Source organism: Cornus florida, unplaced genomic scaffold (genome assembly GCF_030987335.1).
Source record: "Cornus florida cultivar Cherokee Brave unplaced genomic scaffold, ASM3098733v1 CherokeeBrave_3.0.0_Hap2_Chr02, whole genome shotgun sequence".
Lineage (NCBI taxonomy): Eukaryota > Viridiplantae > Streptophyta > Magnoliopsida > Cornales > Cornaceae > Cornus > Cornus florida.
Window position 1 is genome coordinate 32,538,690 of NW_026775572.1, and position 10,907 is coordinate 32,549,596.

Below are 10,907 nucleotides of genomic sequence, written 5' to 3' on the forward strand. Positions count from 1 at the left end.
CCGGACGAAGGAGAAAAGCCCAAAAGTAGAATTGACGTCTCGGCGGCCCGGCGAGGGGCCATGACAGCCCCATGCGCAAGCCCATGCGCGCGCCCATGCATGCCGCATGCGCGCTGGGTGCACCATGGCTGGCAGCAACAGCCACAAAGCTGCTGTGGGGTTATTTTTTAGAAAAATCCAGAACAGAGGCTGAATTTGGAGGCCTAGATGAATTTTTTTGCAAAAACACAAAGAAGAAACCCCCCTCAAAATTTAGTTTTCTACATGACACGCGAGAGAATTAAAAAAAATGCACTATAGAATGCCCAAAATGCCCCTCCATGAAATCTGGTCATGGAGGTCCAAAAAGCTGCTAAATTGAAAAATTGAGAGCTGAACTTCGTAAGCGATTTCCGACATCAAGACGACATTTTTTTGGAAAAACACGGAAAAGAAACCCCCCCTAAAATCATGTTTTCTATTCAACCATGTTGAAAGAAGAAAATAAAACCACCGTGAAAAGTCTATAATTCCTCTAGATCAGAATAAGCAAAAAAAATATGAAATGAATTCACAAGAGACTCAAAACACAAACGATAAGGTTTTGCCCGGAAACGACCATACACACAAACGTAACCTACCTATTTGGACGTGCTACAATGGTCCATGACTTAAAAATCTCACCGATACAAAATCCGACCCCCCAACGGGCAAAAAGGCAAAAATGGAACTTGGAATGAAACCTCGGAATCCAAAAATACAAAACAGGATCAAATGACCGTTTGGCCCTTGGCCACACTTCAAACATGATTTATGAGACCCTATAAAAGAATAAGAATGGAATTCTCATACCCGATGCAACCATGGTGAAGTAATGACTTGCGATTTTTCAAGATTTTCACAATATTTCATGAAGTTAAAAAGTACATAGAATACAATATAATGGTCATTGGCCTCCGGCCTCATCTCATACGTATCAAATACATTGAAAGGAGTGTACTTAAGTACACATTACATACATGGAATCAAATATACATATTTTGACATATAAGTCTACAAAATGACATTTCATGCTAACATTTGCATGAAATGGAAACTTGAAAGCTACACGACATCCAAGGAATGCTAGGCGTCACGAACCAAGTCTTCGTACCTGAAATATGCCCCAGTATCGTAGGGGTGAATAACATAAAGCTACTCGTAGGAGATGAGCATGCATCGACCTAACATTTTACAAATTTATCACCTTAAGGTGAAACATGTTAAAGGGGTTCATGCCACCTAACGTCTATATCGAAATGAGACTCAGGGAGCATCCTAAGCTACCTTAGAGTGTTTCTAGCATAAATCACATCATCTATGCCATTTAAACAATATGGAAGCACGTTATACAAAGCAACAAGATATAGGTTCTTAAAGGTATTAACTTGCAATCTCGAATACAGAAACAACTAAAGTGATCATGTCACCTAACGTCTATATTCTAAATAAGTCTAAGGAATCATCCTAGGCCATGCTGAACAATCAAAACGCAATTTACAACTTTAATGCAATCTAACCACATAAAAGCATATTATACAAGGCAACAAAATACAATTTCTTAAAGTTATCAGCTTGAAATCTAAAGCACGAAAACAACAGAAGTGAGTCATGCCACCTAACGTCTAAGTTATAAATGAATCAATAGGATCAATCCTAAGCTTTATTAGAACGTTAAAACACGATTTTCAATATCGATGCAATTTAACTAACATTGGAACTTCCAATACAATGCATAAAACACAATTTCGCAAAGTTAACATCCTGTAACTTAAAATGGAACGACAATTAAGAAACAACAAGTTACAACATCATCTAGTTATCAACTTGAAAATGAAATGTGAAATCAAACAAAGTGGATACTCGGACGTCACGCCGGATCAAACCGACAACATAGTTACTTTAGGGTTACTAGCCCATGGGCAACCTCCTTGTGTGCGCACTAGACCATATAGAGGGACTATCCCCCGTACTAGAACCACGCCCCAGCCATAGTCAAACAACGACATCCCTAAGTTTCCAAAATTAGCAAGTTGTGCAACAACGCATATATCAATAGGAATATGCAAGATAATTAACTATCTACTAAGCACAACCAAATTTGGAAACCTATACAATACATGCTCTAAATCCACAACTAATATGATATGATGAATGTCGAATCTTCAGTGTGCGATTCGTTACACGCTATGCATGAAAGATGTTAAACACGAAGCGTGCAAATCATTACACAAGGCAACAATATATTCAATAAGGAAAACATATTCTCATGAATACAAACATAGCAACTATGTTATCCAATGTTCAAAACATAACCAAATGAATATACAACAAGTCTAAGTCCATGATTTGAATATAGAATCCACTTTTAAAACACAACTAGATCACAGTGCAAATTGATAGAATTTAAATAGATAAACACAATTAAATTCTCTAGATTTTCGATTCAATTTCAATTAACCTCAATTTAATATATGTTAAAGGGCATGGTAAGGTTATCACCTATATCCATTCTAAAATTCAATTAGGTTGTTAGAACAACAAAGTAGAACTTTAATTAAATCATGCTAATTTAAATCCCAAGGTTCTAAAACAACTTCAGATAGTCCCAATTTAATATATACAAGTAAACAAGTCATGGCTAATACAAATATCAAGTTAAAACCTTAATTAAGCTAATGGGACCACAAATAGATTTTAATTAATTCTTTTAATTAAAATCTCTAGATTTTTAAACTTAACCAAATGCTCTCAATTTAACATATCTTAGATAATGTGCCAAGGACTAATGTAATATCACATTACAAGTTTATTTCATTCAATTTAAAACCATGTGACTTAACCTTTCACTAAAGTTAAATATAAATTAAAAGTTGCAATTCTCATGCAATTAATCCCAATTTAATATATGTGAACAACTATACTTAAGCTTAATTTTCTAGCATGCCACAATAAAATCCCAAGTTGTATATCACCATGAGGATTAAATCTTAAACATGAAATTTAATTAAATAAAAGGTTTCAAAACCTAACCGAATATTCTAAATCAAATATATGTGAAGCTATATGGCATGTAAATTAAGAATATCAAGTCAGAATTTAAATAGAGTGAATAGTGCACTCGGGACAAATTAATTAATAATTACTAATTTTCAAAACACCTCCAATCACTTTCAAATTCAACTATGTTGGAGAGCATGCTAAGGCCTAATTTAATATGCTAAATTTTAAGCTAGTTAAGGCCATTTGATTTAATATTTTATTCAAGATAAATATTAAATAAAATCTTTAATACTTGTTCAAATTCCCTCAATTAATATATGTCAATGACCATATTATAGAGCATTATATTACCATGCTACATGTTTAAAACAAGTCATAAGCAACCGGAAAAATCAAATCCAATACAAGTAAATTAAATAATAAAATCTCTAGATTTCACATTTAAGCATGCAATCAAGTTGTATAAGCATCAATAGCATGTTATATAACAAGAATTAAACCTATAACACCTCATACCTCAATTTGAGATGAAAATCCCAAAGGCCCACCAAAATAAAAGTGCTCCGAATTCGACGATACCAAGAGGTTTTGTTGGGGACAACACCGTGAACAAGAATCCGCAAGAAGCCCCATGAAAATCTCAACTTGACTCCAAACCCGAACTCAAAAAATTATCAAAAATGGATTCTAATAAGGGCAAAAGGTAGAGCACGTCGAGGGAAGCAATAAATGCTAAGGCCGAAGGATTTCTACCAAGGAAAAGTGGACTAAAGGAGGAGAGAGAAAGTGGCAGCCATGGCTGCTAGGAGATCCGGCCAAGAGAGGTGGGGAAGATGACCAAAATCTGATTTTTCACTTTAGGGCATCCTATTTATAGTAAGTCTCAAAAACTGCCCCGAAAGGGCCCCGCCGGGTCCGGAAAAGTGGATTTTGAGCAAACGCGCTCAAACAACAAAACTCTGTGAACAAAAAAGATTCAAAATGAGAAAATATGAACAACAGAAGGATATTCTATGAATTTACGAGTCAACGAAAAGTGAAAATGAATCCCGTACAAGGATGCAGGCTCTAGACGAGACATTTTGCAATAACTTTTGTTAATTGCACAATGACCCCTACAAAAAGGGTTAACTGCGAAACTGCCCCGGAATGAAAATATCTTCCAAAAGATATTTTCTTAGATACCCCTAAAATAAAATATCTTCAAAAGATATTTATGAAAAATACCCCAAGAAATGAAAAAGATTCTGAAGAATTGTACATCTATGCCCCTGTGGACACCGGGAGCAACCAGAGTACTTTCTTGCAAAAGTGAAGATACATATTTCAAGGAAACCACTCAAGATGAAGGCACGTGAAGTCAAAAACTAACTCCGAATATGAGAAGTGAGGTTGTGCCAAAAACTGACAAAAGGAGATAAGACGAAATAGGGAAAATGACAGAATAGGAAAAAGACGAAATAACGCAGAGTGTCCAAAAAATGAAAAATGCGAAATTGACTCGGTCCTCAAGGGAAGTTGTCAATTCACATGAAAGAGTCTTAGAAACCAATTCTGAGCACTCGAAATGACACTAAGCGACACGAAACAGAGCTCAGAAAAGAAAATTAAACGAAAAAAATTCATTCGTAAAATTTTAAGAAAAAGGAAAGGAATGTAAATGACCGAGTCGTTACATTCACCTCCTTGGGTTCATGGAAGCAATCCTAAAAAAACCCGATTTTATTTTGAAACTAAAAATTGACAAAATGGTTATGAAAAGGGAGAAATCGTTAATGGGTTTGGCAGAAACTTAGAAAAATAATAGTATAGTGTTAGTCAGGAATCGAAGAATTTAGAAAAAAGATTTAATTATAACATCAAACGACGTCCTAGTCTATGTTGACAACACATTCCTTGCCTCTGCTCACATCATCAAACCTTCCTTATTAAGATTGACAGAGGCTTGATCGATGAAGAAACGTCTCTGAAAAGGCCTGAAATGGCCTTCATCGATACGAAGTTAGATGAAAGGTATATGGGTTTGATTGGTGATGTATACAGATGGACTCTGGAACTATGGATCTAGGGTTTCATGGTGGCGTTGATCTGTAGAGACATGGCTGCTTTGATCCGTAGAGAAGAGAGGGCGTTGATTCGTAGAAAAGAGAGAAAATAGGGCGTTGATCTGAAAATCGAGATGCAGCCGATAATGTATTAGAGGAAAGAGAAAGAAAATGTGTGTATGGGTGGAGTAGTGATGATAGGTGGGTAAGATAATGAGGGGTATAAGAGTCATTTGAGTAAGATGATATTTTGGAATAAATTGAGATTAAAAAATAGGGGGCAAAGTTGTTTTTTCCTATGCTATTAACGGAAACTGTGATAGAAAAGGTAAAATGGACCTAAGTGATAGTTATTTTTAAAAGATGTTTAGGGTGAAATTTGGCTAAACCTGAGGGGGTGTCAGTGAAATTATCCCATATATTTATTTTGATGCTCGAATAAAATGGCGACAGTGGGGGTCGTAAAAGCAACTAAGGTTATAGCCATAGACGGCGACGACAGTAGGGGTCGTAAAAGCAACCAAGGTTACAGCCATGGATGACGGTGACCATTGTTCAAGGTCACTAAATATGAAACTAAAGCAACCAAGTTTTGTGGATGTGACTGGTCAGCGTGCTGCAGGTCGCCGTCGGCGACAGTCTTTCGCTTCTATATCTGTTGCGAGGTTAGTGATCAGAGTCTTCTGGCGACAAAGTCAAAGGGTGTCACCACTGAACAAATTCCCTTATATATATATATATATATATATATATATATCTTTGAGTAAAGATGGTTTTGAAAATAATAAATATTTTGTAAATTTACAAGGGATATTTTAGTCATTTTACCTAATTTTTAGGCTAAAGAATTGTTTTGACAATGTCAAAGGGTATTTAAGTCATTTTTTATTGTGTCAGAATGGTGCAGGTAACGGTTGAGGTGTGAGTAAAAAACAGAGCAAAACTTTGTAATGTGAATGATAGTTATTTTCGATAGATGTTTCAGGGTAATATTTGGCTCAATCTAAGGGAGTGTCAGTGAAATTAACTCATATATCAAAGACCAGTTAGGACTTAGGAATTAACATATATAGATACAACACTTCACTTATATAACATATATAAATACATAGTGTATATATCAAAGATTTGGTGGGTAAAAAAAAATCCGAACTTTTTTTAAATTTCGGGCTTTGGGTTGGGTTTGGGTCGAGTAGGAGCCCAACCCAAACACGTCTGGGTTTTGAAAAAGCCCAACCCGATTTGTGAATTTAAAAGCCTAAGTTCAAAAATTTTCGAATTGGGTTGGGTTAGCCCGCCCAAGTTTCACCCTTAACATTTAAGTATAAACTCTCAACCAAGCAATTGATCAACGTAAAAAGAATGGATGGAATGGTCCTAGAATTAATACATGCAAATAATTTACCCACTTCACTACATACCAAAAGAAACAAAGATAAAAGTTAAACGGCACACTGCAGTTAAGGTAAAATGTCATGAATAAGCCTTTTCGCCATAATCTTGTAAGCCTCTTGTGTCAAATGAACTCCGTCCTAAGTTCCCAACTGATGAACTTGTTTGGTTCATCACAAACTGGAACATCTGGAGCACCACACATTTTTGTCAGATCAAAATTATAGTCACCCCCAATTCCACAGCAAGCCTTTTGCATATTCGTCGAATTAAATCCTGTACACGACAGAATAGAAAAGAAATATACATCAAGATTAACTCCTTCTATCAACTTACATATACTGTGTCTTTCTTATGTTTGTAAAGTGTAGAAAAGCTGATTAACCAAGATATGGAGCGTTTTGGAAAAGCCATTGCAAGGTGTTATAGTAATCCCCATATACAATGATTGTGTTAGCTAGGATATTCTTTCTTTAGTTCTTCAATGGCTTTCTTTAGATGATCATTGTGATATGTTGAAAAGTGTTCATCATAAGCTGATGAGTTGTCGGTTCTAAATCCATGAGATTGTTGTGCGGAAGCGTGGACCCAACAAATAACTAATGGTGGTTGTGATCACACACACACAAGAAGAATGCACTCACAAAATAATAAATCAGAGAAAACACACACAAAAAAGGAAGATAAGGATTTACGTGGTTCGGCAATGTGCCTACATCCACGAGAGCTCAAGATCAATGTACTAATATCAAAATCCAAAGGGTTACAAAAGGCTCATAAAAAAGAAAATATATACTATTTTCTCCAAACTTTCTTTGCTCACTCAAACTCTTTCTTCTTGATCCGAATCGATCCTCGCTTGAATGCTCTTGGATGATTTGAACTTAAGAGATACAAGGGCTATTTATAACCAACAAATCTCCCTTTACAGATGCAAGCAATGACATATGCAAAGCCTGATGATATAAGCGATGATGTAAGCAAAGCCTGATGATATAAGCGATGACATAATTTTGAGCCAATCTCCAATTCTAATTTTGCAACTCCAATTTGTCAACAATCTCCACCTTGGCGAAAAAATTCTGTATATCTTTCCAAAATGAAGTCTTCCAAACAAACATGATCTTGAACTGCCTCTAATTGCGCCAAAAGGCGCTCATACTCGTAGGATGTTAATCAAGTCTAAGCAATGCTCAAACTTGACCTTCGTTACAACTTTCGTCAGCATATCTGTGGGATTATCTGCAGTCCCAATCTTCTGAAGGAGAATATCGCCTTCATCCAAAATCTCATGAACAAAATGGAAACGGACATCGATGTGTTTCATACGTGAATGATGAACCTGGTTCCAAATAAACAGCACTTTGACTATCGCAATAGACATCAATATGCTCCTGAATAATCCCCAAGTCCTCAATTAACCCATGTAGCCATATGGCTTCCTTAATGGCTTCTGTCACTGCCATGTACTCTGTCTCTGTAGTAGACAAAGAAACTGTAGGCTGTAATGTCGACCTCTAACTCACCGGTCCTTTAGCAAGTGTGAACACATAACTTGTAGTTAACTGACGTTTATCCAAATCATCAAAGTAGTCTGAATCCACATATCCAACTAAATACTGACCAAGTCTATCATCCCGCTCAAATTTCAAACCAACATCCACAATACCATGGATGTACCATAGAATCCATTTCATTACTTGCCAATGACCTTTTCCTGGGTCATGCATATACCTGCTCACCATACTAACAGCCTATGAAATGTCGGGTCTCGTGCACACTATTGCATACATTAAACTTCCAACTGCGTTTGTATAAGGAACATGAGCCATATGCACACGCTCTTCATCTGTGCGTGGAGATAATGAAGCACTAATCTTGAAATAAGGGGCCAAAGAGGTACTTACAGGTTTAGTATTTGAGTCCATACCAAACCGATGTAGCACCTTCTTCAAATATTGCTTCTGAGACAAATAAACAATGCCCTTCATTTTATCTCTACTAATCTCCATTCCAAGTATCTTCTTAGCTTCACCAAGATCTTTCATTTTGAACTCAGTACTCAACTGAATCTTCAACTTATCAATGTCAACTTTACTCTTAGATGCAATCAACATATCATCAACATATAAGAGCAAATATACAAATGATCCATCACGAAGCTTACGAAAATACACACAATGATCAAAATGGCTTTTTATGTACTATTGCCCTTTCAAAAACTGAACAAATCGCTTATACCACTGCCTTGGACTCTATTTCAACCCATACAGCGACTTCCTCAGTTTGCAAACCCAATTTTTCTTACCAGCAACCTTAAATCCATCTGGCTGAGATATATAGATCTCTTCCTCCAAATCTCCGTGTAAGAAGGTAGTTTTAACGTCGAGTTGAGCTAACTTGACGTCAAACTGTGCAACCAAAGCTAGCAAAACACGAATGGAAGAGTATTTCACAACAGGTGAAAATACCTCATTATAGTCAATCCCTTCCCTTTGCACGTAGCCTTTTGCCACTAATCTAGCCTTGAATCTTACACTGTCTTGCCCTGAAGAGCCTTCCTTCTTGGTGTATACTCACTTGCACCCAATCGCCTTCTTCTCCTTTAGAAGCTGGACTAACTCCCAAGTTTGATTCGTATGAAGAGACTACATTTCCTCGTCCATGCTTTATTCCAATCTATATTTTCTGAACTTTTAACAGCTTCTTTATAGGTAGATGGAATGTCATCATCAACTATGGGTAATACATATGCCACCATATCAATAAACTGTGCAGGTTTCTTTATTTCTCTTTTTGATCTACCAACAGTAATAGAATATGGTTGCTGTAGAGACTCTTGGGTAGGAGTCTCCTCCTCATCTGTACCTATTTCCTCATCATTTGAGTTACTGACAGGTCTAGCTGGAACAATTGGAGCCTCAGGCTCTACCTGCTGCTAAATTTCATTGGTCTTATTCTCTGTAAGAGAAATTTTCAACATCGAAGACTCATCGAATGTAACAACCTTGCTATTAAAGATTTTCTTTAACTTGGGGCACCAAAGTCTATACCCCTTTACACCTTCACTATAGCCCAAGAATATAGCTTTCTTGGCTCTATGATCCAAGTTGCTCTCTTTAACTTGAAAGTAGGCAGTACAACCAAATATTGGCAGAAAATCATAATATGTAACAGATTTCCCAGGCCATACCTCCATGGGCGTTTTGCCCTCATTCGCAGCTGCAGGCAACCTATTGATGAGATGGCATGCGTATGTCACAGCCTCAGCCCAAAGCGCTCTGCCCAATCCAGCATTAGACAACATACGTCTAACCTTTTCTAACAAGGTTCTATTCATGCATTCTGCCACCCCATTCTGTTGCAGCGTGTTTCTGATTGTAAAGTGTTGAACAATACCCTCGTCTTGGCATATTTGCAAGAATGGGTCCAATGTGTATTCACTGCCATTATTGGATCTGAGTCTTTTGATTTTTCTGCCAGTCTGGGTCTTCATTATCTTCTTCCACTTCAAGAACACTTTTAAGACTTCATATTTAGGTTTCATGGTGTACACCCATACTCGCCTAGAAAAGTCATCAACAAATAAGAAACCAATGCTTACCTCCCAAAGATGCAACTCTGGTAGGTCCCCAAACATCTATGTGAACATAGTCAAGTATTCCCTTCGTTCGGTGTACTGCTATGCCAAACTTGACTCTTGTCTACTTGCCTAAAACACAATGTTCACAAAATCCAAGCTTGCAAGTCTTGGCACCTTTTAATAGACCCTGCTTCACTAGTCCCTACAAAGCCTTCTCTCTTGCATGTCCCAAGCGTACGTGCCACAATCTGGTAGCATCTAATGCATCTACGTCTAAACTGTCTACAACTGCTGATGTGGCTGTAACTGTATTTCTAAGGAGAAAATACAAGTTACTCTTCCTCGTACCCTTCATCACAACTAGAGCTCCATAGGTCACCTTTAGACCATCGCCTTTTAACGTGATCTCATAACCTTTTGCTGCCAATGATCCAAGTGAGATGAGATTTTTCTTCAAATTCGGTATATACCGGACATCTTCGAGAACTTTGATTGTTCCAATGTGCAACTTCAAATGGATCTTTCCTATCCCCCTTGTTTGACAGGCATGATCATTGCCCATAAAAACAACTCAACCGTCCAGCTCCTGAAACTAGAGAACCACTCCCAGTTGGGACACATGTGACAGGAACAACCCAAATCCAAGATCCATTCATGAGAACTGGATCCAACTGATACAGTTAAAACAAACTTTACAGCCTCATCATCACTGCTAACAATGTTGGCGGTAATCTTCTTGTCATCCCTATTTTTTAACTTAAGACAATCCTTCTTCCAATGCCCTTTATTGTGACAAAAGGCACATTCATCTTTGGCAAGATTTTTCATGCCCGAAGTTGATGCTCCTCTTGATCTGGATTGAGATC